Source organism: Rhinoraja longicauda, chromosome 18 (assembly GCF_053455715.1).
Source record: "Rhinoraja longicauda isolate Sanriku21f chromosome 18, sRhiLon1.1, whole genome shotgun sequence".
In the NCBI taxonomy this organism is placed as follows: Eukaryota; Metazoa; Chordata; class Chondrichthyes; order Rajiformes; family Arhynchobatidae; genus Rhinoraja; species Rhinoraja longicauda.
This window is the reverse complement of record NC_135970.1, coordinates 34,911,955-34,918,342: the sequence shown is the minus strand read 5'-3', so window position 1 is coordinate 34,918,342 and position 6,388 is coordinate 34,911,955. Positions and strand designations below refer to the sequence as shown.

Here is a 6,388-nt window from a genome sequence, read left to right as displayed (position 1 = left end):
GTAGTTTTAAAGCGGGAATTGATAGGTTCTTGATTAGTAAGAGTGCCAAGGTTTATGGAGAGAAGGCAGGAGAATGGGGTCGAGAGGGAAAGTTAGACCAGCCATTATCGAATGGCGGAGTAGAGTCGATGGACCGAATGGCCTTATGTCCTATGTCTTATGGTCCTATGATCCTGTCTTAATGAATTCCTTCTCTTTGAACATAGATCGAATACGCCTTTTTTTCCCCAAACAGTGAATCTATTAACACACAGCCCTCGTCTGTGTTTAAAAATCGGAACGCTGATAACCCTTTAGAGATCTGATCATTTCGCTTCACACTGATTTAAGAAAAAAAAGAAAAATGTTGCAAGGAATATTTTAATAATAAAGCAACTCTTGAAATCCTTTGCAAAAAAAAGTAATCAGACTAATCGTAATTTCGTCTCCAATATTGCGTTAGATACATAGAAAGAAAATAGATGCAGGAGGAGGCCATTCGGCCCTTCGAGCCAGCACCGCCATTCAATGTGATTATTGTGATCGTGTCTGAGCGTTATTTGTTTAGTTTTGGGGTTTTTTTTGGTTTCCCCATTAATTCAGCAACTGTAAAATAATTCTGCAAATATTAAATAATTCCGCAATTATTTAATTGCAGAAATTGCAGAAAATTGAACATTATAAAATCGTGGAATTAAATAATCGTGCAATCCTTTAGGCATGATTTCCACCCCTGGCTCTTTACAGGATTGGCCGATTCACACTCATAATATAGTTTGGTTGAAGAGATGATGAAAGGGAGTGGACGACACCTCGGGTTGTTGTTTGAGTTGTAGAGAGGAATTGGGTAGCAGGCTGTGGAGAACTCGTTTCCATGGAGTCCGCTAATATTCCGCTCCACAGCGGGTTGGATGCAACCTGTTAATTGGATCCCCTGAGCTTTCGACTGGGTTCATCTTAATCCGAGTCACGCACTCTCGTCTAATTCAACCAGTCAGTGCGAAGCCATCTCACTTTCAACACCAGCAGTGTTGTAGTGTTCAATCCGTTTTCTAGCCGTGTGGGGCCGTGCGGGCAATACTTTATCAGCTGCAGAGAGACGTGCTCCACGCAGATGCTGCAGTCAGACGCAAACGTTGCGACAAGATCGAATCTTCATCTAGCGAAGGAAGAAACCGCAGATGCTGGTTTTAAACCGAAGTTAGACACACAAACAAACAAAAAAGAACCCCCGAGTAACTCAGCAGCATCTCTGGAGAGAAGGAATAATGGGTGATGTCTGAAGTATAAGAAAATAACTGCAGATGCTGGTACAAATCGATTTATTCACAAAATGCTGGAGTAACTCAGCAGGTCAGGCAGCATCTCGGGAGAAAAGGAATGGGTGACGTTTCGGGTCGAGACCCTTCTTCAGACTGTCCGAAACGTCACCCATTCCTTCTCTCCAGAGATGCTGCCTGTCCCGCTGAGTTACTCCAGCATTTTGTGTCTCTCGTCATCTAGCGAATGGCTTCACATTGAAACCTACCTTTACAATAGACAATAAACAATAGACAATAGGTGCAGGAGTAGGCCATCCGGCCCTTCGAGCTAGCACCGCCATTCAATGTGATCATGGCTGATCATTCTCAATCAGTACCCCGTTCCTGCCTTCTCCCCACACCCCCTGACTCCGCTATCCTTAAGAGCTCTATCTAGCTCTACCTTTCGTACATAACCGGACAACCCTGAATGAAATGCGGACAGGAGTGGGGGTTTTTACCCCCCACGAGGTGTTTATTTAATTCGACCAATTCGTATTAAATAATGTAATCCCCCCCCCCCCCCACTCCCCCCTCCTCCATTCCCAATGGTATGAGAAGATGTTAGGGAACAGGAGGCAAAAACACTCCACCGCGCTGTCTGCCGCATAGACGGCCACAACACTACAGTGTGTGATGTTTACAGATTTCTGCAAAACAACTAATCGCGTGCGAACGGCGAGGTTGTTGCACTGAGAGAAGAATATCGCAATTCTGCGTGGAAAATTTAGCGAAAAACAGAGCTGTCGGTTCTTGCAGATCTTTCATTCATTTGTTTTGTATCTCTCTATATCACCGTCTATATCTCTCGTTTCCCTTTCCCCAATTAAATACAGAAAATATTTGTGTGACAAGGTACTGCAGATGCTGCTTTTCACCGAAGGTAGACGCAAAATGCTGGAGCAACTCAGCGGGACAGGCAGCGTCAGCATCTCAGGAGAGAAGGAATGGGTGACGTTTCGGGTCGAGACCTTTCCTCAGACCCCATAGAAACATAGAAAATAAATGCAAGAGAAGGCCATTCGGCCCTTCGAGCCAGCACCGCCATTCATTGTGATCATGGCTGATCGTCCACAATCAATACCCCGTTCCTGCCTTCTCCCAATATTCCTTGATTCCACTAGCCCCTAGAGCTCTATCTAACTCTCTTTTAAATCCATCCAGTGATTTGGCTTCCACTGCCCTCTGTGCCAGAGAATTCCACAAATTCAGAACTCTCTGGGTGAATTTTTTTTTCTCACCTCAGTTTTAAATGGGCTCCCCTTTATTCTAAGACTGTGGCCCCTGGTTCTGGACTCGCCCAACATTGGGAACATTTTTTCCTGCATCTAGCTTGTCTAGTCCTTTTATAATTTTATATGTTTCTATAAGATCCCCTCTCATCCTTCTAAACTCCAGTGAATACAAGCCTAGTCTTTTCAATCTTCCCTCATATGTCAGTCCCGCCATCCCAGGGATCAATCTCGTGAACCTACGCTGCACTGCCTCAATTACAAGGATGTCCTTCCTCAATTTAGGAGACCAAAACTGTACACAATCCTCCAGATGTGGTCTTACCGGGGCCCTATACAACTACAGAAGAACCTCTTTACTCCTGTACTGAAATCCTCTTGTTATGAAGGCCAACATTCCATTAGCTTTCTTCACTGCCTGCTGTACCTGCACGCCAACTTTCAGTGACTGGTGTACAAGGACACCCAGGTCTCGCTGCACATCGCCCGTTACCTAACCTAACTCAATTGAGATAATAATCTGCCTCCTTGTTTTTGCCGCCAAAGTGGATAACCTCACATTTATCTATATTATACTGCATCTGCCACGCATCTGCCCACGCACCCAACATGTCCAGGTCACCCTGCAACCTCCTAACATCCTCTTCACAGTTTACACTGCCACCCAGCTTTGTGTCATCCGCAAACTTGATAGTGTTGCTTCTAATTCCCTCTTCCAAATCATTAATATATGGTAAACAGTTGCGGCCCCAACACCGAGCCTTGCGGCACTCCATTCGCCACTGCCTGCCATTCTGAAAAGGACCCGTTTACTCCTACTCTTTGTTTCCTGTCTGCCAACCAATTTTCGATCCATGTCAAAACCCTACCCCCAATACCATGTGCTCTAATTTAAGTCACCAATCTCCCGTGCGGGACCTTATCAAAGGCTTTCTGAAAGTCCAGGTACACTACATCCACTGGCTCCCCTTCATCCATTTTACTTGTCACATCCTCAAAACATTCCAGAAGATTAGTCAAGCATGATTTCCCTTTCATAAATCCATGCTGACTTGGTCTTATCCTTTTACTGCTATCCAAATGCACCGTTATTACCTCTTTAATAATTGACTCCAGCATCTTTCCCACCACCGAAGTCAGGCTAACTGGTCTATAATTAATTCCCCGTTGGAGTAACTCAGCGGGTCAGGCAGCATCTCTGGAGAGAAGGAATAGCTGACGTTTCGGGTCGAGACCCTTCTTCAGACTGAGAGTCGGGGGAAAGGGAAACGAGAGAGATAGACGGTGATACAGAGAGATATAAAACAAATGAATGAAAGATCTGCAAAAACGTACCGATGATAGAGGAAACAGGCCATTGTTGGCTGCGGTCTAGGTGAGAACGAGTTACAGACAGTGAGACTCAACAAAACGAGTTTGAGATAGTACGACTTGGGGGGGGGGGGGGGGGGGGACGGAGAGTGGTTGGATGCAACGGTTTTCTTGAAGTTAGAGAAATCAATACAGACAGTGGCAGAGGGCAGGATCGAACCCGGGTCCCTGGCGCTGTGAGGCAGCAGCTCTACCCGCTGCGCCACGATGCCGCGTGTCGTGGAGTCATCCTAACAAAACAAACACGCCAAGTCTTGGGAATGTTGTCAACCTCGTGGGGAATGACACATGTGTCCCATTTAACAGCGGAAACATCGCCCGGATAATATTGTGATTTAATGCGCTTTACAGTCGTGTCATTTTCGAGTCTGAAGAAGGGTCTCGACCCGAAACGCCCCCCGTTCCTTCTCTCCAGAGATGCTGTCTGTCCCGCTGAGTTACTCCAGCTTTTTGTGTCTATCTTCGGTTTTAATTAGCATCTGCAGTTCCTTCTTATATACTCCTCTCGTTCTTGATTCTCGTGGTTGAATACTATGAGCGTTCATCCTATCTATTCCCCTTATGATCTTATACACCTATGTAAGGAATAATGTCCCAGCCTCCTCAACTCTCTCTATAGCCCAGGCCCTCAAATCCTGGCAACATCCTTGTAAATCTTCTCTGCACTCTTTCCAGGGGGGGGTTAGTATTTTAACGAATTCATTTGAACAAGGCTAAGGCCCGGGAGAAACATTGCTGCATTAACAGTGCGGATAAATTATTTCTTTCATGCGGTAAAAGCGGTGATTTATAGTTTCTCTTCATTAGCGGAGACACAATATTGCACAACATTATCTACCCCTCAATGGGCTGTAGATGGAGTTCATTTAAATTGATCTCCCGAAACGCAGAAATCGCTGAGACTCACACCGGTAACAATAGGTTTCCAGTGACAGAATGTTGAAACAAAGAACTACAGATGTTGGTTTATACCAAAGATGGACAAAAAGTGCTGGAGGAACTCAGCGGGTCGGGCACATTCGCTGAGCCACTCCAGAATTTTGTGTCTGTTTTTGGTTTCCAGTGGCAGCTTGTTTTGGTCAGTAAAACTCGGCCTGTAAAACCTGCAACTTTGGTCATTACTCGGGCAGTAAAACCTGCAACTTTGGTCATTACTCGGCCAGTAAAACCTGCAACTTTGGTCATTACTCGGGCAGTAAAACCTGCAACTTTGGTCATTACTCGGCCAGTAAAACCTGCAACTTTGGTCATTACTCGGCCAGTAAAACCTGCAACTTTGTTTGATTTTTATACAAACACAAACAAACCGATTCCTTTTTGTCTCGTCTTTTGTTGCATCCTTTATTTATTTTTTGCACATCTTTCATTCTTTCGTTCAATGTCTATCTCTCTCTCTCTCTCTCCACCACCATCAATCGACATCTCTCGTTTCCCTTTCCCACGAATCTCAGTCTCAAGAAGGGTCTCGACCCGAAACCTCACCCATTCCTTCCCTCCAGAGATGCTGCCTGTCCCGCTGAGTTACTCCAGCTTTTTGTTTATCTTCGGTCGTACTATCTTCAAACTCGTCTTGTTGAGTCTCACTGTCTGTAAGTCGTTCTCACCTATCTTCGGTTTAAACCAGCATCTGCAGTTCCTTCCTACGTTCACCTTTGACGGTTCAGCTGTGTTCGGACGGTGTGGAGAACACCTCTCTTGGTCAGTTAGACAGAAACAACACGTTGCCGTCGTTAACGTGTGGCTCTATTCGCGCTCGCTCGTCACGGTCCTGAGTTTGAGTTTATAATTCATTATTTGCAATGCAGTAGTTTTGGCGTGGCTTCCCCACGATCTTTAGAGGAACACCTTTAGATGTTAGATATCGGAGGCAATGTATCTCAATTATTTTGAGCCAAATCTATTTACATCTGAAGAGGTGTCTAGACCGGAAATTTCACTGGTTCCTTCTCTCCAGAGATGCTGTCTGTCCCGCTGAGTTACTCCAGCTTTCTCTATCTTCGGTTTAAACCAGCATCTGCAATTTTTTCCCTACACTATTTACATGTCCCATGGATGTGGGCAGAGCGAACGTCTTTTGTGCTCCTATATATTTACGTACATATATATTTTTTAATATATTTTACTGTACATATATATTTTTTTCTCTCTCTCTCTCTCTCTCGTTACAATTATCGTTAGACAGTGAAATGGAAAAGAAAAGACAAAATATAAGCGTACATTTCTCAATGGATTCCCCTCTTATTGATCTGTAGCAAGCGAACGTTGAAAGCGTCGTCTGTTGCCATTGGCGGCATGTTTATCCACGGATTTACTGGGGATTTTAATTTTAATTTTATTAGTCTATTTAACAAAACAGAATTGCGTGGATTATTATTTCTACCAAATAAAAATCGGTTAACTTTATTATTTCGGATCCACCAAAAAAACAGGAATATGATTTCATTATGGGTGTAAATAAAATTCATTTTATGCACAGCCGTTACAAGCATATTCTTTAAATTACCG

The 6,388-nt window shown here is 44.3% G+C and overlaps 1 protein-coding gene across 1 annotated transcript in view; it reads left to right on the top strand.

Annotated features, from left to right (window-relative positions):
* slc17a6a (solute carrier family 17 member 6a) overlaps positions 1-6,388 on the top strand; it is a 41,786-nt gene that overhangs the window by 4,974 nt on the left and 30,424 nt on the right. The window lies entirely within an intron of this gene.